Source organism: Phyllobates terribilis, unplaced genomic scaffold (assembly GCF_046119375.1).
Source record: "Phyllobates terribilis strain yellow unplaced genomic scaffold, ASM4611937v1 Scaffold_4__5_contigs__length_816908805, whole genome shotgun sequence".
Classification (NCBI taxonomy): domain Eukaryota; kingdom Metazoa; phylum Chordata; class Amphibia; order Anura; family Dendrobatidae; genus Phyllobates; species Phyllobates terribilis.
Genome location: NW_027362764.1, coordinates 684,544,006 through 684,571,605, shown reverse-complemented (window position 1 = coordinate 684,571,605; position 27,600 = coordinate 684,544,006). Strand labels below are relative to the sequence as shown.

Below are 27,600 nucleotides of genomic sequence, written 5' to 3'. Positions count from 1 at the left end.
AAAATTTTAAAAATGAAAAATAAAATTAAGAGTAAAAATAAGAATAAAAATAAAAATAAGGCCTTTAAATTTTAATGACAAATGCAGAGTAATTATATTCTCCATAAAAAATACCCTTACATCTCCATTATCTGGATGATTTCATATTTGTCATAACCTTGTACCACCAAAAAATATTAAATTATGCAACTTTGCATGTAATACCCTTCTTAATTATACCATAGTACCTTATTATTATTTCTTCTTTATTAAAATGTGTGGAAAATAAGTATTGATCAAAAGTGATTATGTAATCAGGATCAAAAACACATTTTCCCCCTTAATACCAAAAATATTATTTTATAACATTTATGTATATATCAGAACCCAATTAAAAATAATTATTCTTCTAGAAATATTGTGCATAAATTTCATATCGATGAGTAGCATAGATTTGACTAAAGAGAGGTGTGTACCTATTTAGGTAACCATTAAAAATAATATTATAGTTATTCAAGAATATTATCATGTGGAAAATTATTCTAAATATAAATTTGCTTTGTAAACCATTTTGATGTGTGGTTGCCCTTATCCACTATTAGTTAAATCAAGAAATAATAATTATTAAAGAAATATAGAAATATATATATGTAGATAATACCTAATTATGTATTATAATTTCCTCAGAATTAAATATATTTTTGTACCTTCACATAAAGAAACATTTTTTTTTTTAAACATACAAACATACGAGGCCTCTGTCACATCAATCACACTTAGCAGCTGCTGATTTACTCATCTGTCACCTTCACTCTGACATTCACAGATCTGTTCAACTCAAACATTCCACATATGAAGTTTTAGATATATATATATATATATTTAACCCAAAATTGTTGTATCCCAATTTATTAATGCGCATTGCCATATCAATTGAATATCTTTATATTTCTTTGAATATTCCCCAAGTACATATTATATTATATGAGAGTAAGTCACTGGAATTTCAGACACTTGAAAAAACTCTTGTCTTAGATTCTTTTTTCACTGGCTGCCCGGTCTTAAGTTACATCAGTTGAAAATAGAATGAATGGGATCCTATACTATTAGCTCAAAGTTCAAAGGCCGCAGCTGTCACACATCATGCTGTAAAGCTACTTTAATTTGCACGAACACTTCATGCACAGAAAATATTAGCAACACAAAAGAATTAATAAGTATTACATATATATATTATAGTTCAACTAGATATATTGTTATTATTTTAAAATGTTATACACATAAAATCATGCAATTTTTTCACTTCCTGTGTGAATAAAGAAATAAATCCATTTTAGAGTTCTTTGATCAAATCCTGCTTTGTAATGAAAACTCTAAGGAAATATAAGAAAATAAAATTACATATCAAATTCATACAGAAACAGAATTATTTAAATATCTTATACATATATTGGTTGGTTCTAATGTAATTCAAAATATTGCTACATAAATTTATATATATGAAGTTCTAATTTATTAATTAATTTATATATATATATATATATTTTATAAACGTATAAATAATTACAATTATACGCAATCTCTACTTAGACAAGTGTATATATATATATATATATATATATATATATGAACTATTAGAAACTATGTAACTACAATTTTACTGTATGAGATTATAAATAAATATTGAGACATTGTATTACATTTTGATACAACATTATAATTACAGTTTTTCCTTAGCCACTCCCTAAACCAAATCTTCTGTCTCTCTCAAATATCTCCAGGAACGCCCTATTTAGGAAAGACATTTTTCTATCCTTCAAAACCTCAGAAAGCTGCCTGCTCTTCTGTCCACATTCCATGACGTCACAGTGAGTTGGTCGTCTCACCTGTCTCTGTCCATCAGTTTCAGCCATTTTTCTTTTTAGAGAATCACAGTTCTGACTGAGAATTAACTCATTCTGTGGAGAGATGGATCTTTGCACTGGCTGATATGGCTTATAACATATATGAAATCTTCTGCGTATTTGATAGAGTTCACTATGGGGATGACTCAGTCTAGGAGAGTTTGATATTGGCTTTTGGTAAGATTTTACCTTTCCTGGTTTTATAAATTTAGCTTGATTTATTTTCTTTTCACGATTCTCATGTTTTCTAACAAAATCCAGGATCTGCGCACATTCAAATAATGAATTTTTTTGTGATGCCATAACTTGGGAAACTGAATTTAGGAATTTGAATTTTTGTACAAAAGTTGTTATCATATGTTGTACTTTTCCATTTTTGATGAGAGCTTTGTACAACCGTTCAAATATGGACATGAATGTACATGTACATTCCTTCCTACCAATCCTTAGTTTCTGCAGATCTTCTATGTTGGGAAAATCCTTTGTGACACAATAAATCAAATATCTTAATCTGTCCGAATCATTTTCCCATCCATTAGGAGAGTCATTTTCACAGGGCATTAAATGTAAACGTCTGGACAATGTCACAGGAATCCATATTTTAAATAATTGATTCCTCTCCTCATTGGATAAATCAAACTTATCAGAGAAGCTCTCAAATGTCTCTGAATTTCTACAGGCATGGATTTTGACATCATATTTTGGCATGATTTTGTATAATTTCAGCAAATTTTTCCTCATTTTAATTTGGAGTTGAGCCTGGGTAATTCCAGAATTCTCTGATATTTTTAGTGGCTCTTGTACGTCCGTTCCTCCTACGTCACTCACGTCTCCTCCCACATCACCTAGTATGTCGGTTTCTCGTATGTCAGTCATGTCTCCTCCCATGTCAGGTTTCTGTATGTCCGTCTCTTGGTCAGACCCAAGGTCACCTTCAGTTACAAACACGTGTCTTACTTCTTGTTCATTTTCCACATTACAGTCAGAATCAGTATCACCGTCTGACACTTCTACACTATTTTCCTGCTTAGAAATCTCTAACACAAGACTATGAAAAAAATCTACCAAATGTAGAATATTTCTCAATTTCTGTTTGTCTCTATTTACCAATTTAGAAGTTAACTGTAAATTCTGCAATTCACATTCTTTGTATAAACTGAGCCGCAAAACTTCTATGTCATCTCCTACATTACCTTTGAAATTAATATTACTTTGTTTAGCAAAAGAAGAAATTATATCCATATTTTGCTTACCTTAAGATTCCTTGGCTTCTCTTTATCAGCACGTCTTGTCTTCACTTCGTCTGATTCTTTTCCTGTGTGATTCTGTTCCTTGTTAGTACCTCTGCTTCCTGTCTTTCCTCAGTCTGTAGGTCCTTTCTGCTTCTCGTGACAAACTAGTGAATTTACTGACACGTGAACAACAGCTGTTCAGCTCGTCAGGACTCCCCCCTTGTTCACGGAAGAAATTCACTTACTTAATTTAAAAAACAAAAAAACAGGACTGGCTGGCTCACCATTGTAAAATAATACTCTTCCTGTATTATTTTTTTTCTACTGAGGACTTCTCAAAGTATCAATATCACGATATTCTTATAAAAAAATGTATCTATTTATTCTTGGATTGTCCATTAAAAAGAATCAGATTGCAGCAGGTACTTACAATAATTAGTTTTAAAGTAATTGTCCATTTGTCCATAATTAGCTTAATTGTTGAGATTCACCCATCTTTCCTTGGATCCTGGCTGGTAAATCATGTCTTTGTCCAGCATGTGTCCAGGCCTACATGTCATCTGCTTCTCAGCATGAAGATTCTGTGTCTTGTGGGGTGGGTAGAGCAAGAGAGCCCCCCCTTTCTGTACCATGGGCTTTTATAGCCAGTCGTATGGACACCTGTTCTACATATGGTAGTGAACCAAAAATACACACACAAATAGCGCATGTCAACTAGACACGATGGCTGAGGCATAGAACTCAGAAAAATGATTATCGATTAACATTCCATGAATTTCCATAATTAACCATTTAACAGAGACCGCCTGGGAATGCCAGGTGCTGTAGGCTTTTGCTTTTTCCTTCCTTCCACCAGCAGGGGGCACTCTCTTCTATGCCTTTTTTCCATTCCCTTTCACAAGTGCACACATTTATTCTCTTTTCTTTTTTTCATTTGCTTTCTCTCTTGCGCTATTTCATCTCTGCAAAATACCAGCATCCTTCTGATCACCGTGGGCCTCCAGCATTGTTGCTTCTTTACTTTTAATACTAGGCTCCTTTTCACCAGGACCTGCGTCTCCCGGGTGGCTGGAGGCAACCACCGGTAACCCCAAGCAGAAGGCCTTTTCAGGCAACACGACCCTCCCCCCTGAAGAGCAGCTCAAAGTCACTGGCAACCATCTCACCCTCTTCCTTCATTCACCCCTGGACGTCTCGCTCAGCCCCCAAGTTACGGGTCCAGCTTGCTCTTTCTGTCACATTACCGAGAAGAAGGGTTTAGCCTGCAGGAGATCCTGCGCTGAGCCATTTTTGAAGACACCTGATGCGGCGGGTGAATCACTGCTAAATAAACCACACCTGTAGGGACGGCACAGCCTTTGCATGGACCCTTCGGAGCCCGCCCCGTCACGGACAGATTGGTCGCCACCAACGATCCTGTGAAAGGCTGGCTGGGTGATGGATCAAGCAGCGTCTACTGGCAATACCACCTTGGATACGCCTGATCTCGTCTGATCTCGGAAGCAAAGCATGGCTGGGCTCGGACAATTCTTGGATGGGATACCTCCTGGGAACACCGGGTGCTGTAGACCATTTTGATGACGTTTTGCCCTACTGCCCAGCTCGGCTAGCATGGAACGGCGCCTTACCGGACACCGACCTTAAGTAACTTAGATGATGGAAGCCCCAAGGCCTCTGAGCCAGTTGGCAGCTAAGTACGCTACCCCGCCGCCTTCACGCAGGCCTGACACCGAGCTCCTTGCCACGGCTAGGAGTGCTTATTGACTCCGCAGCTCGCCGTGTGGAAATGATGGTGTTAAAAGCACCCGGTGCCGTGAAGGGGCCAGGCTTTCAGCAGGTGCCCAGGGAAGGCTTTGGATGCCGGCCGCCTAGCGAGGCCCAGCAGAAGTAACATGTTTCTTTGCAAAGAAGCTTGTGTAACCAAGCCAGATGGCTGACAAAGAGCTAACCTCAGTTCAATGAAGGCAAGGAAGGTGTGGAAGGAATTGGGGAGGGGGGGGGTGATTCCTGCTAGGGCCCTGAAATCATAAAACAGGCAGGAGAGTCTGACGCATGGTGACGGAGAGGTTGTAGGGGCAGATAGGGGGTGTTGTCACGTGCGAGCACGTGTGCATGCTGGCTTGTGTGTGAGAGTGCGCTTCCTAGGTGTGGCGCGCTGCAGACAGTCAAAGGGATTGTTCCCTTTCATTAAAAGTTAATCTCCGGCTGCAGGCTATTAGAAAGCAACTAACCGCGCTCTATTCACCCTACCCGGGTCTACCGGTGAGTCTCGCCTCTTTTCCCGGCCTGTGGCATTGGCCGTGAAGCTGACGTTCCGTCGACAGCGTTGCAGCCGATCAGTGAGCTCAGCGGCTCTGAGTGGGGCGTTGTGTCTACAAGACCTTTTAAGGAAGCCAGCAAAAAAATTGAAGAGAAGGGAAAGCACAAAAGGACCTGGTCTTGCTGAGCACTGGAAGGGGCAGCCGGCAGCCAGACTTCAAAGTAGAAAAGCAGCAAGTGAGAGGCTTGTCTCTGCCTACGGCCACACCACCCTGAACATGCCTGATCTCGTCTGATCTTGGAAGCTAAGCAGGGTTGGGCTTGCTTAGTACTTGGATGGGAGACTGCCTGGGAATACCAGGTGCTGTAGGCTTTAGCTTTTTCCTTCCTTCCACCAGCAGGGGGCACTCTCTTCTATGCCTTTTTTCCATTCCCTTTCACAAGTGCACACATTCATTCTCTTTTCTTTTTTTCATTTGCTTTCCCTCTTGCGCTATTTCATCTCTGCAAAATACCAGCATCATTCTGATCACCGTGGGCCACCAGCATTGTTGCTTCTTTACTTTTAATACTAGGCTCCTTTTCACCATGACCGGCGTCTCCCTCGTGGCTGGAGGCAACTAACGGTAACCCCAAGCAGAAGACCTTTGCAGGCAACACGACCCTCCCCCCTGAAGAGCAGCTCAAAGTCACTGGCAACCATCTCACCCTCTTCCTTCATTCACCCCTGGACGTCTCGCTCCGCCCCCAGGTTACGGATCCAGCTTGCTCTTTCTGTCACATTACCGCGATGAAGGGTTTAGCCTGCAGGAGACCCTGCGCCGAGACATTTTTGAAGACACCTGATGCGGCGGGTGAATCACTGCTAAACAAACCACACCTGTAGGGACGGCACAGCCATTGCATGGACCCTTCGGAGCCCGCCCCATCACAGCCAGATTGCTCGCCACCAAGCGATCCTGAGAAAGGCTGGCCGGGTGATGGATCGAGCAGCGTCTACTGGCGATACCACCTTGGATATGCCCAATCTTGTCTGATCTCGGAAGCAAAGCAGGGCTGGGCTCGGACAGTACTTGGATGGGAGACCTCCTGGGAACACCAGGTGCTGTAGACTATTTTGATGACGTTTTGCCCTACTGCCCAGCTCGGCTAGCATGGAACGGCGCCTTGCCGGACACCGACCTTAAGTAACTTAGATGATGGAAGCCCCAAGGCCTCTGAGCCAGTTGGCAGCTAAGTACGCTACCCCGCCGCTTTCACGCAGGCCTGACACCGAGCTCCTTGCCACGGCTAGGAGTGCTTATTGACTCCGCAGCTCGCCGTGTGGAAATGATGGCGTTAAAAGCACCCGGGGCCGTGAAGGGGCAAGGCTTTCAGCAGGTGCCCAGGGAAGGTTTTGGATGCCGGCCGCCTAGCGAGGACCAGCAGAAGTAACATGTTTCTCTCCAAAGAAGCTTGTGTAACCAAGCCAGACGGCTGACAAAGAGCTAACCTCAGTGCAAGGAAGGCAAGGAAGGAATTGGGGAGGGGGGGGTGATTCCTGCTAGGGCCCTGAAATCATAAAACAGGCAGGAGAGTCTGATGCATGGTGACGGAGAGGTTGTAGGGGCAGATAGGGGGTGTTGTCACGTGCGTGCATGTGTGCATGCTGGCTTGTGTGTGAGAGTGCGCTTCCTAGGTGTGGCGCTCTGCAGACAGTCAAAGGGATTGTTCCCTTTCATTAAAAGTTAATCCCCGGCTGCAGGCGTTTAGAAAGCAACTAACCGCGCTCTACTCACCCTACCCGGGTCTACCGGTGAGTCTCGCCTCTGCTTCTGGCCTGTGGCATTGGCCGTGAAGCTGACGTTCCGTCGACAGCGCTGCAGCCGATCAGTGAGCTCAGCGGCTCTGAGTGGGGCGTTGTGTCTACAAGACCTTTTAACGAAGCCAGCAAAAAAATTGAAGAGAAGGGAAAGCACAAAAGGACCTGGTCTTGCTGAACACTGGAAAGGGCATCCGGCAGCCAGACTTCAAAGTAGAAAAGCAGCAAGTGAGAGGCTTGTCTCTGCCTTTGGCCACACCACCCTGAACACGCCTGATCTCATCTGATCTTGGAAGCTAAGCAAGGTTAGGCCTGGTTAGTACTTGGATGGGAGACCGCCTGGGAATGCCAGGTGCTGTAGGCTTTTGCTTTTTCTTTCCTTCCACCAGCAGTGGGTACTCTCTTCTATGCCTTTTTTCCATTCCCTTTCACAAGTGCACACATTCATTCTCTTTTCTTTTTTTCATTTGCTTTCTCTCTTGCGCTATTTCATCTCTGCAAAATACCAGCATCCTTCTGATCACCGTGGGCCTCCAGCATTGTTGCTTCTTTACTTTTAATACTAGGCTCCTTTTCACCAGGACCAGCGTCTCCCGCGTGGCTGGAGGCAACCACCGGTAACCCCAAGCAGAAGACCTTTGCAGGCAACACGACCCTCCCCCCTGAAGAGCAGCTCAAAGTCACTGGCAACTATCTCACCCTCTTCCTTCATTCACCCCTGGACGTCTCGCTCCGCCCCCAAGTTACGGGTCCAGCTTGCTCTTTCTGTCACATTACCGCGATGAAGGGTTTAGCCTGCAGGAGACACAGCGCCAAGACATTTTTGAAGACACCTGATGCGGCGGGTGAATCACTGCTAAACAAACCACACCTGTAGGGATGGCACAGCCTTTGCATGGACCCTTCGGAGTCCGCCCCATCACGGCCAGATTGCTCGCCACCAAGCGATCCTGAGAAAGACTGGCCGGGCGATGGATAGAGCAGCGTCTACTGGCCATACCACCTTGGATACGCCCGATCTCGTCTGATCTCGGAAGCAAAGCAGAGCTATGCTCAGACTGTAATTGGATGGGAGACCTCCTGGCAACAATGGGTGCTGTAGACCATTTTGATGACGTTTTGCCCTACTGCCCAGCTCGTCTAGCATGGAACGGCGCAATGCCGGACACCGACCTTAAGTAACTTAGATGATGGAAGCCCCAAGGCCTCTGAACCTGTTGGCAGCTAAGTACGCTACCCCGCCGCCTTCACGCAGGCCTGACACCGAGCTCCTTGCCACGGCTAGGAGTGCTTATTGACTCCGCAGCTCGCCGTGTGGAAATGATGGCGTTAAAAGCACTCGGGTCCGTGAAGGGGCCAGGCTTTCAGCAGGTGCCCAGGGAAGGTTTTGGATGCCGTCCGCCTAGCGAGGGGCAGCAGAAGTAACATGTTTCTCTGCAAAGAAGCTTGTGTAACCAAGCCAGACGGCTGACAAAGAGCTAACCTCAGTGCAAGGAAGGCAAGGAAGGTGCGGAAGGAATTGGGGAGGGGGGGGTGATTCCTGCTAGGGCCCTGAAATCATAAAACAGGCAGGAGAGTCTGACGCATGGTGACGGAGAGGTTGTAGGGGCAGATAGGGGGTGTTGTCACGTGCGAGCACGTGTGCATGCTGGCTTGTGTGTGAGAGTGCGCTTCCTAGGTGTGGCGCGCTACAGTCAAAGGGATTGTTCCCTTTCATTAAAAGTTAATCCCCGGCTGCAGGCTATTAGAAAGCAACTAACCGCGGTCTACTCACCCTACCCGGGTCTACCGTTGAGTCTCACCTCTGCTCCCGGCCTGTGGCATTGGCCGTGAATCTGACGTTCCGTCGATAGCGTTGCAGCCGATCAGTGAGCTCAGCGGCTCTGAGTGGGGCGTTGTGCCTACAAGACCTTTTAAGGAAGCCAGCAAAAAAATTGAAGAGAAGGGAAAGCACAAAAGGACCTGGTCTTGCTGAGCACTGGAAAGGGCAGCCGGCAGCCAGACTTCAAAGTAGAAAAGCAGCAAGTGAGAGAATTGTTTCTGCCTATGGCCACACCACCCTGAACACGCCTGATCTGGAGAAGAGCAAATGTTGTTCCTATCTTCAAAAAGGGGAAGAAGGTGGACCCAGGGAACTATAGGCCGGTGAGTCTGACTTCTATACCAGGAAAGATCTTTGAACAAATTATTAAACAACATGTATGTAAGTACATGGATAAGAATGAAGTGATTAACCAGAGTCAGCATGGGTTTGTAACTAACAAGTCATGTCAGACTAACTTAATTTCCTTCTATGACAGAATCACTGACTGGGTGGATCAGGGAAATGCTGTAGATATAGTATATCTTGACTTCAGCAAAGCATTTGACAAAGTATCTCACACCATCCTTATTGAAAAAATGACCAAGTATGCAATGGACCAGGCAACTGTTAGGTGGATTCATAACTGGCTTAGTGATCGGACTCAAAGGGTGGTTGTAAATGGCTTCACATCCAGCTGGATGAATGTCTCAAGTGGGGTACCACAGGGCTCCGTCCTGGGACCTGTATTGTTCAACATCTTTATCAATGATTTAGATGAAGGAATTGAGGGTAAACTGATTAAATTTGCTGATGACACAAAGCTAGGAGGGATAGCTAATACTAGAGAAGAGAGAGAGAGGATTCAAAAAGACCTAAATAAACTGGAGCAGTGGGCAGCAACCAACAGAATGGTTTTTAACAGGGAAAAATGCAAAGTACTACATCTGGGCAATAAAAATGAAAAAAGCATATACAGAATGGGAGGAATAGAGCTAAGCAACAGTACATGTGAAAAAGACTTAGGTATACTAATAGATCATAGACTGAACATGAGTCAACAGTGTGATGCAGCAGCAAAAAAGGCAAATACAATTCTGGGATGTATTAACAGAAGCATACAGTCTAGATCACGTGAAGTCATTATCGGTCTTTACTCCTCTTGGTCAGACCTCATCTGGAATACTGTGTACAGTTTTGGGCACCACATTTTAAAAAAGACATAGACAAACTGGAGCAAGTTCAGAGAAGAGCGACCAGAATGGTGACTGGTCTGCAAACCATGTCCTATGAGGAACGGTTGCAGGATTTGGGAATGTTTAGCTTGCAAAAAAGAAGACTGAGAGGAGACTTAATAGCTGTCTACAAATATGTCAAGGGCTGTCACATTGTAGAAGGATCATCTTTATTCTCATTTGCACAAGGAAAGACTAGAAGCAATGGGATGAAACTAAATGGGAGGAGACACAGATTAGATATTAGAAAAAACTTTTTGACAGTTAGGGTGATTAATGAGTGGAACAGGCTGCCACGAGAGGTGGTGAGTTCCCCTTCAATGGACGTCTTCAAACAGAGGCTGGACAGACATCTGTCTGAGATGATCTAGTGAATCCTGCTTTGAGCAGGGGGTTGGACCAGATGACCCAGGAGGTCCCTTCCAACTCTACCATTCTATGATTCTATGATCTTGTCTGATCTCAGAAGCTAAGCAGTGTTGGGCCTGGTTAGTACTTGGATGGGAGACTGCTTGGGAAAACCAGGTGCTGTAGGCTTTTGCTTTTTTTCTCCTTCCTTCCACCAGCAGGGGGCACTGTCTTCTATGCATTTTTTTCACTCCCTTTCACAAGTGCACACATTCATTCTCTTTTCTTTTTTTCATTTGCTTTCACTCTTGCGCTATTTCATCTCTGCAAAATACCAGCATCCTTCTCATCACCGTGGGCCTCCAGCATTGTTGCTTCTTTACTTTTAATACTAGGCTCCTTTTCACCATGACCAGCGTCTTCCGCGTGGCTGGAGTCAACCACCGGTAACCCCAAGCATAAGACCTTTGCAGGCAACACGACCCTCAACCCTGAAGATCAGCTCAAAGTCACTGGCAACCATCTCACCTTCTTCCTTCATTCACCCCTGGATGTCTCGCTCCGCCCCCAAGTTACGGGTCCAGCTTGCTCTTTCTGTCACATTACCGCAATGAAGGGTTTAGCCTGCAGGAGACCCTGCGCCGAGACATTTTTGAAGACACCTGATGCGGCGGGTGAATCACTGCTAAACAAACCACACCTGGAGGGACGGCACAGACTTTGCATGGACCCTTCGGAGCCCGCCCCGTCACGGCTAGATTGCTCGCCAGCAAGCGATCCTGAGAAAGGCTGACTGGGCGATGAATCAAGCAGCGTCTACTGGCCATACCACCTTGGATACGCCTGATCTCGTCTGATCTCGGAAGCAAAGCAGGGCAGGGCTCGGACAGTGCTTGGATGGGATACCTCCTGGGAACACCGGGTGCTGTAGACCATTTTGATGACGTTTTGCCCTACTGCCCAGCTCGGCTAGCATGGAAGGGCACCTTGCCGGACACCGACCTTAAGTAACTTAGATGATGGTATCCCCAAGGCCTCTGAGCCAGTTGGCAGCTAAATACGCTAGCCCGCCGTCTTCACGCAGGCCTGACACCGAGCTCCTTGTCACGGCTAGGAGTGCTTATTGACCCCGCAGATCGCTGTGTGGAAATGAAGGCGTTAAAGGCACCCGGGGCCGTGAAGGGGCCAGGCTTTCAGCAGGTGCCCAGGGAAGGTTTTGGATGCCGGCCGCCTAGCGAGGGCCAGCAGCGGTAACATGTTTCTCTGCAAAGAAGCTTGTGTAACCAAGCCAGACGGCTGACAAAGAGCTAACCTCAGTGAAGGAAGTCAAGGAAGGTGCGGAAGGAATTGGGGAGGGGGGGGTGATTCCTGCTAGGGCCCTGAAATCATAAAACAGGCAGGAGAGTCTGACGCATGGTGATGGAGAGGTTGTAGAGGCAGATAGGGGGTGTTGTCACGTGCGAGCACGTGTGCATGCTGGCTTGTGTGTGAGAGTGCGCTTCCTAGGTGTGGTGCGCTGCAGACAGTCAAAGGGATTGTTCCCTTTCATTAAAAGTTAATCCCTGGCTGCAGGCTATTAGAAAGCAACTAACCGCGCACTACTCACCCTACCAGGGTCTACCGGTGAGTCTCGCCTCTGCTCCCGGACTGTGGCATTGGCCGTGAAGCTGACGTTCCGTCGACAGCGCTGCAGCCGATCAGTGAGCTCAGCGGCTCTGAGTGGGGCGTTGTGTCTACAAGACCTTTTAAGGAAGCCAGCAAAAAAATTGAAGAGAAGGGAAAGCACAAAAGGACCTGGTCTTGCTGAGCACTGGAAAGGGCAGCCGGCAGCCAGACGTCAAAGTAGAAAAGCAGCAAGTGAGAGGCTTGTCTCTGCTTATGGCCACACCACCCTGAACACGCCTGATCTTGTCTAATCTTGGAAGCTAAGCAGGGTTGGGCCTGGTTAGTACTTGGATGGGAGACTGCCTGGGAATACCAGGTGCTGTAGGCATTTGGTTTTTCCTTCCTTCCACCAGCAGGGGGCACTCTCTTCTATGCCTTTTTTCCATTCCCTTTCACAAGTGCACACATTCATTCTCTTTTCTTTTTTTCATTTGTTTTCTCTCTTGCGCAATTTCATCTCTGCAAAATACCAGCATCCTTCTGATCACCGTGGGCCTCCAGCATTGTTGCTTCTTTACTTTTAATACTAGGCTCCTTTTCACCAGGATCGGCGTCTCCCGCGTGGCTGGAGGCAACCACCGGTAACCCCAAGCAGAAGACCTTTGCAGGCAACACGACCCTCCCCCCTGAAGAGCAGCTCAAAGTCACTGTCAACCAACTCACCCTCTTCCTTCATTCACCCCTGGACGTCTCGCTCCGCCACCAGGTTACGGGTCCAGCTTGCTCTTTCTGTCACATTACCGCGATGAAGGGTTTAGCCTGCAGTAGACCCTGCGCCGAGACATTTTTGAAGACACCTGATGCGGCGGGTTAATCACTGCTAAACAAACCACACCTGTAGGGACGGCACAGCCTTTGCATGGACCCTTCGGAGCCCGCCCCGTCATGGCCAGATGGCTCGCCACCGAGCGATCCTGAGAAAGGCTGGCCGGGCGATGGATCAAGCAGCGTCTACTGGCCATACCACCTTGAATACGCCCGATCTCGTCTGATCTTGGAAACAAAGCAGGGCTGGGCTCGGACAGTACTTGGATGGGAGACGTACTGGGAACACTGGGTGCTGTAGACCATTTTGATGACGTTTTGCCCTACTGCCCAGCTCGGCTAGCATGGAACGGCGCCTTGCCGGACACCGACCTTAAGTAACTTAGATGATGGAAGCCCCAAGGCCTCTGAGCCAGTTGGCAGCTAAGTACGCTACCCCGCCGCCTTCACGCAGGCCTGACACCGAGCTCCTTGCCACTAGAGATGAGCGTTGTTCTACTCGAACTGTTCGCCAATCTCAAATTCGAGCTGTTTTGGGCGGTGTTCGAGCCGTTCGGCGAACACGAACAATTTGAGAAAAATTCGGCTGTTCGAGGTTATGTTCGATAACTGTTCGTGCACCAAAATCATAACTGGATTTTTTCTCAGTAATGATGAAAATTAATGTTAATACGCAGTTTGAGTGTACAGCGGGGTGGGGGGAGGGGCAGGGGATGGATCTCTGCAGGAACAATGAAGATCTCCATTTTTTTTTCTCTTTCCCGCATTTGCAGTGGGGAGGTGCAATCTGTCAGCCTATCAGCAGCGCACACACGGAGCGAAGTGCTTTTTTCACACAAGCAAGGGCATGTGTCATTGGCAGTGTATGTCACATGTCCTTGCCCTATAAGACCAAGCCATTTTCCCCGTCGCCACCATTTTCTCACTGCTGCAGCTGCGTGTTAGACGGCACCGCTGTTGCTGTGTGCGCTATACCTTGTTAATTTCAAGCCAATTTTCGCACAAATATACAGATAGCTTGGGAGTAGGGAATAGTTGTGATTGCAGTCCTTTTAAGGACTAGGTTACAGCATTTCCTACGACTTTTATCAGGGAGGTCTGTGCTCTTAAATAGATAGGTTGTGGGAGTAAAGACTAATTGTAATTGGAGTCCTTTTCAGGACTAGGTTACATGAGTTCCTATCAGTTTTTGCCAGGCAGGTCTGTGCCAGTGCTGTGCAAGTTTTTTTCACAGCATTTGGCTGAATCTAGCAAAGCTAATCCTTTTTGGCCTATTGCAGAGTGTGTTAGTCAGTGGAGTAGCCTATCTGTGTTGCAAGATATAACACCTGTGTATAGAATACCAATTTTTTTACTGCACCTAGTGAAGTAAAATCTTTTGGGCATAGCATCATTCTATTAGTCCATCTATACTGACCTCCATCAGGTTGCAAACTGAATATAATTTTTTTCTGCATCTAGCTCTGAAAAAATATTTGGGCTTCTAGCAGTGTGTGGGACTTGGTCTATTAGTCCATCTATACTGACCTCCATCAGGTTGCAAATTAAAAATAATTTTTTTCTTCATTTAGCTCTGAAAAAATATTTGGGCTTCTAGCAGTGTGTGGGACTTGTTCTATTAGTCCTTCTATACTGACCTCCAGCAGGTTGCAAATTGAATATAATTTTTTTCTGCATCTAGCTCTGAAAAAATAGTTGGGCTTCTAGCGGTGTGTGGGACTTGGTCTATTAGTCCATCTATACTGACCTCCATCAGGTTGCAAATTAAAAATAATTTTTTTCTTCATTTAGCTCTGAAAAAATATTTGGGCTTCTAACAGTGTGTGGGACTTGTTCTATTAGTCCTTCTATACTGACCTCCAGCAGGTTGCAAATTGAATATAATTTTTTTCTGCATCTAGCTCTGAAAAAATAGTTGGGCTTCTAGCGGTGTGTGGGACTTGGTCTATTAGTCCATCTATACTGACCTCCATCAGGTTGCAAATTAAAAATAATTTTTTTCTGCATCTAGCTCTGAAAAAATATTTGGGCTTCTAGCAGTGTGTGAGACTTGGTCTATTAGTCCATCTGTACTGACCTCCATCAGGTTGCAAATTAAAAATATTTTTTTTCTGCATCTAGCTCTGAAAAAATATTTGGGCTTCTAGCGGTGTGTGGGACTTGGTCTATTAGTCCATCTATACTGACCTCCATCAGGTTGCAAATTAAAAGTAATTTTTTTCTGCATCTAGCTCTGAAAAAATATTTGGGCTTCTAGCAGTGTGTGGGACTTGGTCTATTAGTCCATCTATACTGACCTCCATCAGGTTGCAAATTAAAAATAATTTTTTTCTTCATTTAGCTCTGAAAAAATATTTGGGCTTCTAACAGTGTGTGGGACTTGTTCTATTAGTCCTTCTATACTGACCTCCAGCAGGTTGCAAATTGAATATAATTTTTTTCTGCGTCTAGCTCTGAAAAAATAGTTGGGCTTCTAGCGGTGTGTGGGACTTGGTCTATTAGTCCATCTATACTGACCTCCATCAGGTTGCAAATTAAAAATAATTTTTTTCTGCATCTAGCTCTGAAAAAATATTTGGGCTTCTAGCAGTGTGTGGGACTTGGTCTATTAGTCCATCTATACTGACCTCCATCAGGTTGCAAATTAAAAATAATTTTTATCTGCATCTACAGTACCTCTGAAAAAATATTTGGGCTTCTAGCAGTGTGTGGGACTATTTGTATTAGTCCATCTATACTGACCTCCATCAGGTTGCAAATTCAAAATAATTTTTTTCTGCATCTAACCCAGCCAATAGTTTTGGCCTAATACCACAGTTTGGCCACTCAGCTCTGCTCGGTTACCATCCATTGTTTTTTTGTGCAAACAACTCCAGAGTTGTGAATTAGTTAACCACCAAAATGAGTGGAAAAAGGCCTGCTGCTGGTGGAAAGGGGAATAGGCGTGTTGGGAAGGGGAAAAAAGGTTGTGTCCGTGGGGTAGGTGTTAAAGCAACAGTAACATCTGCAGAAGAAAGACCATCTTCCAGCCAAACTAAAATGTCTACTTCTTTTAGCGGACAATGTGATAAGATCCCTTTCTTACGGCCACGCCAATCGCTACAAATTCCAGATGAGGCACAAAAACAGCAGGTGCTTCAACGGATATCAAGTGCTCCTTTAAGTGGGCTCTCCTCCACATCAACTTCAACATCACAAATACTCCAGTCCTCAAAGGTGTCACCCAAATCGCACTTGCTTCCTCACAGCTCCCAAATCTCCAGCTGCCCGTCTGAGTATGAGGTAGAACAGATGGTTGAGTCTGCAGAGCTGTTTACTCATACTATAGCCTGGGAATCAGAGGTCGACTCCAGCGCTTCTGTGAATCCAGACGAGGTAATGATCTGCACTGATGCCCAGAATCTTTATGAGTCGGATCCAGGACCAGACGCAGAAGATTCTGACCATAATGTAGACCCTCATTCCCAAACTGTAACTCCTGTTGGTGGAGACAATGAGGAAGACGATGATAAGACTCAAATACCTGATTGGAGCGACAACTTTAGTTTTTTGTCAGGGCAGGAACAGGTTGGCTCTGAGGACGACGGGTGTGATAACGCACAGGGTGATGATGATGAGGTCGGAGATCCCACTTACTGTCAACCCACAGTCAGCCAAGAGATGAGGTCAGCAGAGGAGGTGGAGGAAGATGCTAGTGACGACGAGGTCAGGTTGCGCCTTCCTGGACAGAGACGTAGTACTGGAAGCACGTCAACAACTGCATCCTCAAACACAACTCTGCCTCTCACCACAAGTCGTGGTGGCTCTTCAGGTCGCATGGGTGCTAAGCCTTGCATAGCCTGGGCATTTTTTCAGATCGATAAAGATGACCCAACTCGTGTTATCTGTAACATTTGTCAGCAAAAGCTAAGTAGAGGCCAAAAAATACATAGTTTGAGTACTTCATGCATGAACCGACACATGGACATGAAGCATAAGTTGCAGTGGGAAGCTCAGTGTGCTACAATGCGGCCTAGCCGGCCGGGCCAATCACCGTCTGCCATATCTTGTGCATCCGCGGCCTCTTCATCCTCTGTGACTGGGGGGACAGCAGTCACACCTGTTTTGGGGCGCAGACCTGCCACCTCTTTACCCGCAACAGCCAGCGTGATTGGCAGGTCATCATTTTCTTTGGAGGTGGTAACACCAGCTGGTGTTGAGCGCTGTCCGACATCGATAGCACCACCTTTGGATCAAGGCAACCTAACATGTCCGCCTGCATCTTCCTCACAGACCGGCAGTTTGCCGGGGACACCCTTATCAACCCCGTCTAAGCACAATAGCCAGCCCTCGGTCCCTCAGATGTGGACAAGTAAAAGACCATTTCCTCCTAGCCATGAGAAAGCTAAGAGGTTGAATTTCACCATCTGCAAGCTCTTGGCTACAGAAATGCTGCCTTTCCGCCTGGTGGACACAGAGGATTTTTGAGACCTTATGTCCGTCGCAGTGCCCCAGTACCAGATGCCCAGTCGGCACTGCTTCTCAAAGAAAGGTGTGCCTGCGCTCCACCAGCATGTCGCACACAACATCACCGCTTCTTTGAGAAACTCTGTGTGTGACAGGGTGCATTTCACCACAGACACTTGGACGAGTAGGCATGGACAGGGGCATTACATGTCGCTGACTGGGCACTGGGTAACTATGGTGACAGCAGGACAAGGGGCTGCTGTCCAAGTCTTGCCGTCCCCACGAGTTGTGCGTCAATCCTCTTTATGTCAAAGTTCCTCCACTGCTTCTGCCTCCTCAACCTCCTCTCGGTCTTCCACCTGCACCCAAAGCCTGTCTGGTCATGCCACAAGCTTTCTAACTGCGCAGAAGGGATCCTGCACACCTCCTTACTATGCTGGCAGTAGGGCTCAACGTCATCAGGTGGTTTTTACATTGAAATGTCTGGGAAATGTGAGTCACACAGCTGAGGAGTTGTGGTCAGCTCTGGAGAACCAATTTCATGAATGGTTGTCTCCACTGGACCTGAAACCAGGGAAGGCCGTGTGCGACAATGCTGCAAACCTGGGTGCGGCCCTTCGCCGGGGCAATGTCACACACGTGCCTTGTATGGCTCACGTGTTGAACCTGGTTGTCCAGCAATTTTTAGCCCACTATCCCAGACTAGATGGCCTTCTGCAGAGGGCACGGTCGCTGTGTGCTCACTTCCGCCGTTCGCATCCCGCAGCTCAGCGACTTACATCTCTACAGAAGTCGTTGGGCCTGCCACTTCACCGGCTAAAATGCGATGTGCCTACCCGGTGGAATTCAACTCTGCACATGTTGCAGCGACTGTGGCAGCACCGACAAGCCCTGGTGCAATACCTTCTGACGTATAGCCTGGGCCAACGAGATTCAGAGGTGGGGCAAATCACGCTGGAGGAGTGGTCTCAGATCAGGGACCTATGCACCCTTCTGCACAGTTTTGAAATGGCGACGAAGATGTTTAGTGCTGACGATGCCATTATCAGCAAGACTATTCCGGTGATTTACATGCTGGAGCACATGTTAAACAGAATTCGGAGTCAGGTGGTGGCACAAGAGGAGGTGGAGGAAGTAGAGGAGGAGGAGTTGTATGCGGAAGGGCTAACATCTGCAAGGTCCAGACGGTCGGCAGCACCAAGGCGGCAGGCATGTGAGGGTGGGGGAGATGGTTTTACCAGGGCGCATGGTAGCAGCCAAACTAGTGAGGAAGGTGCAGGAGCCCAGGAAGAAGTGGAGGACGAACTGATGGAAGACTCATCAGATGAGGGAGACCTTGATCACATTTCTGTTGTGCGAGGTTGGGGGGAGAGGACAGAGGAAGGAAGGATGATTGTTACCTCGCCACCAACACAACAGGGACTTGGTGCTCCTGGATGCGCAACACACATGAGTGCCTTCTTGCTGCACTACCTGCAACATGACCCTCGAATTGTGAGAATTAGAAATAATCCTGACTACTGGGTTGCCACACTGTTAGATCCCCGGTACAAAAGTAAATTTGCAGAAATTATTCCTGCCATAGAAAGGGATGCACGCATGCAGGAGTATCAGCAGAGACTGTTGCAGAATCTTACATGTGCTTTTCCACAAAATACCAGTGGTGCACGTAGTGAATCTCACAGTTCCAACTTGCCAACCGTGGGACCGTCAAGTGTTCAGCACTCAAACCGTAACAGAACCACAGTATCTGCTGGTAACATCAATTTTGCGGAATCATTTCACCACTTTTTTAGCCCATCCTTTGCAAGGCCACAGGAGACAAGAAGTCTGACACATAGTCAACGCCTAGAGACGATGGTACAGGAGTATCTCCAAGTAAACATTGAAGCCACGACTGTGTCAATGGACCCTTGCTCTTTTTGGGCTTCCAATCTGGATAAATGGCCGGAGCTAGCCACTTACGCCTTGGAGATCTTGTCATGCCCCGCAGCCAGCGTTCTGTCTGAACGTGTGTTCAGCACTGCTGGTGGTGTGCTGACAGATAAGCGCACGCGGCTCTCCACTGATAATGTAGACAGACTCACGTTCATAAAGATGAACAAATCATGGATCCGAAACGACTTTTCTACCCCTGTGTCATCCTGGGGAGAGTAAAAGCTTGATGATTGGTTAAAATCACCCTACCAACCGTTTTAAGCTTTCAAATTACTAATCATGTTTATCTGTATCTTGACTGGAAAATAATTTGGGCTTTGTAGCAGTGTGCAGCACTGATCCTATTAGGCCATCTATACTAAAGCTTCACCAGATTTAAAATTAAAAATAATTTTTAGCTGCATCTAGCCCGGAAAATAATTTTGGGGCTCCGAGATGCGCAAGGCACATAAGTGCCTTCTTGCTGCACTACCTGCAGCATGACCCTCATATTGTCAGAATTCGAAGTAATCATGACTACTGGGTTGCCACACTCTTAGATCCCCCAAACTTTTCGATCAACCTTTTCATTTTAATAAAGACCAAAAAAATGGTCATTTTTGAAATTATAAGCATTAGCAGGTTGTTAGAAACTGAAATCAAACAGTTTTCAACTCAAAACTTTATTCTAGGTGATGTTACATTTTCACATAGGACCCCTTGTTCGAAAGGAGCTTCTGAACTCTCTCGTCCATTAAATTTGTCAGGTTTTGGATGGTTTCTGCTTCAATTGTTTTGCATGAGGACAGAATACCCTCCCAGAGCTGTTGCTTAGATGTGAACTGCCTCCCGCCATCATAGACACTCCTTTTAATGATGCTCCAAAGGTTCTGAATGGGGTAGAGGTCAGGGGAGCATGGGGGTCACACCATAAGTTTGTCCCCTTTTATGCCCATATCAGCCAGAGATGCAGATGTTTTATGTGCAGCATGAGATGGTGCATTATCATGCAGAAAAATGATCTTGCTGTGAAATACACGGTTCTTCTTCTTGAACCATGGCAGGAAGTGCTGTTTGAGAAAATCCACATACATTATGGAGTTCATCTTTAGCGCCTTCAGGGATCCTCAAGGGGCCGACAATCTCTCTCCCCATGATTTCAGCCCAAAACATTACTCCACCTCCTCCTTGTTGGCGCTGTAGCCGTGTTTGCGTGGGGTGTCCATCAACCAGCCATCCTCCACTCCATCCATCTGGACCATCGAGCGCTGCACGGCACTCATCCGTGAACAAAACAGTTTTGAAATCAGTCTTCATGTAATGTTTGGCCCACTGGAGCCGTTTCTGCTTGTGTGAAGTGGATAGAGGAGGCCGACAGGATGGCGCATGCACAGCTGCAAACCTCTGAAGGACCCTGCATCTTGTTGTTCGGGGGACGTTGGAGGCACAAGCAGCTTCAAAAACTTGTCTGCTGCTATGACAAGGCTTTTTTGCCGCTGCTCTTTCAACCTGACGTAATTGCCTGTAGGAAAGAGTCCTCAATTTGCCCTTATCAGCACGCACACGTGTGTACTGTGAATCAGCTACATACTTCTTGATTGCCAAGACACTTCATCCTGATCATCGCACAATGTTGATTGTAGTCATGCCTTGACCTAAACACTCCACAATTTGTTGCTTCTCAGCAGCCGAAACATCCTTTTTCTTTCCCATTTTGGCAGAAAATGTAGGCTGCTTAATAATGTGAGAGAGCCTTCTTAAGTAGTCTTGCCTTTCATTGGACACACCTGCCAAACTAGTTAGCACAGGTGTCTGCAATTGCTTACAGTGATATAAAGAGCCCTGACACACATCACCATCAATGAGTTTAACTGACAAACAAACAAATTCTTCCCTTATCACTCCTAAACACTTTTTGTATAATAATTTGGAACGCAGTGTACATGTGCTTTTCCACAAAACACCAGTGGTTCACGTAGTGAATCTTACAGTTCTAACTTGCCAACCGTGGTCTGTATGGAGTTGTTCAATAAAGGGCCCAAAATTAAGATAACATAGATGGGAGAGGTCTCTATGAATAGGAATTCCTAAGTATTTGATACCCTGTGAGGGCCAGGCAAAGGGAAAGTTGGACTGGATGGAATCATATATGGATTTGGGGAGGGAGACATCGAGGGCCTCAGACTTCGCTGCATTGATTTTAAAATTTTACCATGTAACAAAGTGATCTATTTCAGCCATAACAGCATGGATGGATATATGTGATTGAGTGATATATACTAGGACATCATCAGCAAATAGAGAGCACTTGTACTCGGTGCCTCCCACCTCAATCCACCTAATATTGGGGTTATGGCGAATTGATGAGAGCAGGTGCTCCGTCACTAGGATGTATAAGAGAGGGGACAGAGGACATCACTGCCTTGTCCCATTGGTGATTGTGAAAGGCGATGAAAATGTTCTGACGCACCCCCTGGGCCTTGGGACACCCGGAGCCGGACCCTTTTTGGTGGATGCTGGTGGTTGTAGTCTTCGTGGCGGCGACCCAGTTCCGTGGCTCAGGGCGGTCAAACCAGTGGCGGAACTATTTATGTGGTTTTCATGTTTAAATGTCCGACTACGCCACCCGTGGATTGCGGTCAGAGTGAACCGCCGCTACAGGGCAGACCACTGAGGCTGGTGTTGTGGGTGCAGCAGAGCGTAGCATAACTCCCCATGGGAGGAGTATAGCCTCAGGGCAGTGTATGCGGAGGATGGGGGTGATGGTGCAGGGCAGCAGCAGTAACGACACGGAGTCAGTGATGCAGTTCAGGGCCTTTACTCACAGTTCTTATTATCCAGACCACGTCTGCAGGTAACGGCTGCCCACGTCGTACTGTGCTCACCAGGTGAGGGGCTCAGACAACTCCCAGATAACTTTGGAGCACTTCACAGGACCCCCTTTGTGTGTCCTTTGTCTGGCCTTTCTTACCAACACTTCTGTCCGGCTGCCTCGGGCCTCCTCTTGGTAAACTTGGCGCCAGTTTCCCTGACCCTATGTGGTGCCTTCCTAGCGGGTGTAGCGAGGGGCTGCGCCACATAAAATGTCAGAGCCTCCGGTTTCTAGCTGAGGGTCGTTTCCTGCCTCCACTAGTTCGGGGACCGGTCTCCCCCTTTGGCCTGACCCCTCCACGCAGGTGGATTCGCGCGTGCGGTGGCGACTCGCCCGTCCGCACCCCTGGGATCCCTTCATTCCTCGTTCCTGGAGCCTTCTCCGCTCCTCTTCCTTCCTTCTCCCTCTTCCAGGCCTGGGCCTCTGTTACTAGGCCCGCCTCCGGAGCAGAGCTCATGCAGAGCCCCTGCTCCCTGCCACTTCTGCTCAGACTTCTCTGCACTGAACTAAGATGGTGCCCACCTTTTATACTCCCTTCTCAATGCACCCAGGAACTGCTTCCTCCCTGCTCCTGCACTACAGGGTTCCCCTTCCTCAGTGTTCCCTCCCCCCACTCCAGCCAGGGACAGGGACTGTCGTGCCCATCTCAGGGGCATATTGGTCGCCCTGCCCCACGGCAATGTGGTGTAATGCATGCAGGTGTCGGGTCCTGATCCACACTCCATCCTTACCTGAGAGTGAGATATCACACCTCTGGGTGAGGTGCAATACGTCTGTAGCAACCGAGCCCTCAGGGTGCTACAGTTCCATTTATCTTCAGCCTAGGTGACGTATTGCGATACAGGGCCGTGATTTTGGCTATAAAAGGGTCCCCTAGACCCCTACCCCAAGCTTTTTAAGAGAATCATATATGGCGTGCCAGGAGACTCTATGGAATGCTTTCTCAGCATCCAACGAGAGTATCTAATTACAAATTTTTAACTGCATCTAGCCCAGGAAATACTTTGTGCCTAGTAGCAGTGTCTGCTAGTGAGCGGATTATCCCGGCTGTTAAGCAAGCTGCACCACCTGTAGTTTAGACACTTAATTTTTTCAAAGGAAATGCTTCGGGACCATGGGATACTTAGTGAAGAGCATCAGGAGGCACCCCAAGGCATAGGGGCTGGGACTGGCAGTAGGATGCCTTGCGGTGGACAGCCGAGCTCGATCCTTATAAAAGCTTTTTAACTGCAGCAGCTTTAGTGGACGCTACTGGAGCTGGAATTACGCGGCTGCTGGCATGAGACTTGCCCTCCAATAGATCCTTGTAAATGGATTTAAAGTGTATTCATTCAAATTAGAGAGACAATTTAAATTAAAAAGCTTAGAGCTGCCTCCACCACAGGGGGGCTCGCTCGACCCACCAGCGGACAGGCACCAGTATTGGGAGAGGGGGGCTGGCCGTCAGGGTTCACTGCGGCTCTGGCACAAACCCGGCGACACGGAGGTGGCACGGGCAGGAACGGACTGGCCGTGTCGGCTTCTCACTTTTTGGATTTTAGAAGGGCATGACATGCCTATATCTGTGTCTCCCCCTCCTTTTACTCCTCCACCTCTTTTATTTTCGCATGACTATATGTACTTGTCACTTTTCCATGTGTTAGTTATGTCTTCTGAGCAGTTTGTCAGCTTTTGGACACCTTTGAAGGTGTTTTCTATGTGTTTCTATGTGTTTTTGTTTGCCTGCCATTGGTTTTAATGGTGTTCGAAGGTGTTCGACGAACAGTTCGACGAACAGTTCGGCGAACACACGAGTGTTCGACGAACCGAACCGAACTCAAACACTACGGTGGTGGCTCAACACTGCTTGCCACGGCTAGGAGTGCTTATTGACTCCGCAGCTCGCAATGTGGAAATGATGGCGTTAAAAGCACCCGGGGCCGTGAAGGGGCCAGGCTTTCAGCAGGTGCCCAGGGAAGGTTTTGGATGCCGGCCGCCTAGCGAGGGCCAGCAGAAGTAACATGTTTCTCTGCAAAGAAGCTTGTGTAACCAAGCCAGACGGCTGACAAAGAGCTAACCTCAGTGCAAGGAAGGCAAGGAAGGAATTGGGGAGGGGGGGCGTGATTCCTGCTAGGGCCCTGAAATCATAAAACAGGCAGGAGAGTCTGACGCATGGTGACGGAGAGGTTGTAGGGGCAGATAGGGGGTGTTGTCACGTGCGAGCACGTGTGCATCCTGGCTTGTGTGTGACAGTGTGCTTCCTAGGTGTGGCGCGCTGCAGACAGTCAAAGGGATTGTTCCCTTTCATTAAAAGTTAATCCCCGGCTGCAGGCTATTAGAAAGCAACTAACCGCGCTCTACTCACCCTACCCGGGTCTACCGGTGAGTCTCGCCTCTGCTCCCGGCCTTTGGCATTGGCCGTGAAGAAGACGTTCCGTCGACAGCCCTGCAGCCGATCAGTGAGCTCAGCGGCTCTGAGTGGGGCGTTGTGTCTACAAGACCTTTTAAGGAAGCCAGCAAAAAAATTGAAGAGAAGGTAAAGCACAAAAGGACCTGGTCTTGCTGAGCACTGGAAAGGGCAGCCGGCAGCCAGACTTCAAAGTAGAAAAGCAACAAGAGAGAGGATTGTCTCTGCCTACGGCCACACCACCCTGAACACGCCCTATCTTGTCTGATCTTAGAAGCTAAGCAGGATTTGGCCTGGTTAATACTTGGATGGGAGACTGCCTGGGAATACCAGGTGCTGTAGGCATTTGGTTTTTCCTTCCATCCACCAGCAGGGGTCACTCTCTTCTATGCCTTTTTTCCATTCCCTTTCACAAGTGCACACATTCATTCTCTTTTCTTTTTTTCATTTGCTTTCTCTCTTGCGCTATTTCATCTCTGCAAAATACCAGCATCCTTCTGATCACTGTGGGCCTCCAGCATTGTTGCTTCTTTACTTTTAATACTAGGCTCCTTTTCACCAGGACCAGCGTCTCCCATGTGGCTGGAGGCAACAACCGGTAACCCCAAGCAGAAGACCTTTGCAGGCAATACGACCCTCCCCCCTGAAGAGCAGCTCAAAGTCACAGGCAACCATCTCACCCTCTTCCTTCATTCACCCCTGGACGTCTCGCTCCGCCCCCAAGTTACGGGTCCAGCTTGCTCTTTCTGTCACATTACCGCGATGAAGGGTTTAGCCTGCAGGAGACCCTGCGCCGAGACATTTTTGAAGACACCTGATGCGGCGGGTGAATCACTGCTAAACAAACCACACCTGTAGGGACGGCACAGCCTTTGCATGGACCCTTCGGAGCCCGCCCCGTCACGGCCAGATTGCTCGCCACCAAGCGATCCTGAGAAAGGCTGGCCGGGCGATGGATCAAGCAGCGTCTACTGGACCTACCACCTTGGATACGGCCGATCTCGTCTGATCTCAAAAGCAAAGCAGGGCTGGGCTCGGACAGTACTTGGATGGGAGACCTCCTGGGAACACCGGGTGCTGTAGACCATTTTGATGACGTTTTGCCCTACTGCCCAGCTCGGCTAGCATGGATCGGCGCCTTGCCGGACACCGACCTTAAGTAACTTAGATGATGGAAGCCCCAAGGTCTCTGAGCCAGTTGACAGCTAAGTACGCTACCCCGCCGCCTTTACGCAGGCCTGACACCGAGCTCTTTGCCACGGCTAGGAGTGCTTATTGACTCCGCAGCTCGCCGTGTGGAAATGATGGCGTTAAAAGCACCCGGGGCCGTGAAGGGGCCAGGCTTTCACCAGGTGCCAAGGGATGGTTTTGGATGCCGGCCGCCTAGCGAGGGCCAGCAGAAGTAACATGTTTCTCTGCAAAGAAGCTTGTGTAACCAAGCCAGACGGCTGACAAAGAGCTAACCTCAGTGCAAGCAAGGTGCGGAAGGAATTGGGGAGGGGGGGGTGATTCCTGCTAGGGCCCTGAAATCATAAAACAGGCAGGAGAGTCTGACACATGGTGATGGAGAGGTTGTAGGGGCAGATAGGGGGTGTTGTCACGTGCGAGCACGTGTGCATGCTGGCTTGTGTGTGAGAGTGCGCTTCCTAGGTGTGGCGCGCTGCAGACAGTCAAAGGGATTGTTATCTTTCATTAAAAGTTAATCCCCGGCTGCAGCCTCTTAGAAAGCAACTAACTGCGCTCTACTCACCCTACCCGGGTCTACCGGTGAGTCTCGCCTCTGCTCCCGGCCTGTGGCATTGGCCGTGAAGCTGACGTTCCGTCGACAGCGCTGCAGCCGATCAGTGAGCTCGGCGGCTCTGAGTGGGGCGTTGTGTCTATACGACCTTTTAAGGAAGCCAGAAAAAAAATTGAAGAGAAGGGAAAGCACAAAAGGACCTGGTCTTGCTGAGCACTGGAAAGGGCAGCCGGCAGCCAGACGTCAAAGTAGAAAAGCAGCAAGTGAGAGGCATGTCTTTGCCTACTGCCACACCACCCTGAACACGCCCGAACTCATCTGATCTTGGAAGCTAAGCAGGGTCGGGCCTGGTTTGTAGTGTTGAGTCACCCCCGTAGTGTTCGAGTTCGGTTCGGTTCGTCGAACACCCGTGTGTTCGTCGAACTGTTCGTCGAACACCTTCGAACACCGTTAAAACCAATGGCAGGCAAACAAAAACACATAGAAACACATAGGAAACACCTTCAAAGGTGTCCAAAAGCTGACAAACTGCTCAGAAGACATAACTAACACATGGAAAAGTGACAAGTACATATAGTCATGAGAAAATAAAAGAGGTGGAGGAGTAAAAGGAGGGGGAGACACAGATATAGGCATGTCATGCCCTTCTAAAATCCAAAAAGTGAGAAGCCGACACGGCCAGTCCGCTCCTGCCCGTGCCACCTCCGTGTCGCCGGGTTTGTGCCAGAGCCGCGGTGAACCTGATGGCCAGCCCCCCTCTCCCAATACTGGTGCCTGTCCGCTGGTGGGTCGAGCGAGCCCCCCTGTGGTGGAGGCAGCTCTAAGCTTTTTAATTTAAATTGTCTCTCTAATTTGAATGAATACACTTTAAATCCATTTACAAGGATCTATTGGAGGGCAAGTCTCATGCCAGCAGCCGCGTAATTCCAGCTCCAGTAGCGTCCACTAAAGCTGCTGCAGTTAAAAAGCTTTTATAAGGATCGAGCTCGGCTGTCCACCGCAAGGCATCCTACTGCCAGTCCGAGCCCCTATGCCTTGGGGTGCCTCCTGATGCTCTTCACTGAGTATCCCGTGGTCCCGAAGCATTTCCTTTGAAAAAATGAAGTGTCCAAACTACAGGTGGTGTAGCTTGCTTAACAGCCGGGATAATCCGCTGATTAGCAGACCCTGCTACTAGGCACAAAGTATTTCCTGGGCTAGATGCAGTTAAAAATTTGTAATTAGATACTCTCATTGGATGCTGAGAAAGCAT

At 47.5% G+C, this 27,600-nt stretch overlaps 1 non-coding gene and 9 pseudogenes across 1 annotated transcript; all 10 read left to right on the top strand.

The window, feature by feature from the left end:
- The first annotated feature begins 4,566 nt into the window (after nucleotides 1-4,566).
- LOC141269460 (5S ribosomal RNA) lies at nucleotides 4,567-4,686 on the top strand (annotated as a pseudogene).
- A 942-nt stretch (nucleotides 4,687-5,628) lies between these two features.
- Nucleotides 5,629-5,747, top strand: LOC141267149 (5S ribosomal RNA). Its single transcript, XR_012321163.1, has one exon. It is a non-coding gene; the product is annotated as a 5S ribosomal RNA (ribosomal RNA).
- Nucleotides 5,748-6,368: 621 nt separating this feature from the next.
- On the top strand, nucleotides 6,369-6,488 carry LOC141268864 (5S ribosomal RNA; annotated as a pseudogene).
- A 932-nt stretch (nucleotides 6,489-7,420) lies between these two features.
- On the top strand, nucleotides 7,421-7,539 carry LOC141267422 (5S ribosomal RNA; annotated as a pseudogene).
- Nucleotides 7,540-8,160: 621 nt separating this feature from the next.
- LOC141270295 (5S ribosomal RNA) lies at nucleotides 8,161-8,280 on the top strand (annotated as a pseudogene).
- A 3,093-nt stretch (nucleotides 8,281-11,373) lies between these two features.
- Nucleotides 11,374-11,493, top strand: LOC141268225 (5S ribosomal RNA; annotated as a pseudogene).
- Nucleotides 11,494-12,433: 940 nt separating this feature from the next.
- LOC141267919 (5S ribosomal RNA) lies at nucleotides 12,434-12,552 on the top strand (annotated as a pseudogene).
- Nucleotides 12,553-13,173: 621 nt separating this feature from the next.
- LOC141269811 (5S ribosomal RNA) lies at nucleotides 13,174-13,293 on the top strand (annotated as a pseudogene).
- Nucleotides 13,294-24,836: 11,543 nt separating this feature from the next.
- Nucleotides 24,837-24,955, top strand: LOC141269567 (5S ribosomal RNA; annotated as a pseudogene).
- Nucleotides 24,956-25,576: 621 nt separating this feature from the next.
- On the top strand, nucleotides 25,577-25,696 carry LOC141269908 (5S ribosomal RNA; annotated as a pseudogene).
- The last annotated feature ends 1,904 nt before the right edge of the window (nucleotides 25,697-27,600 follow it).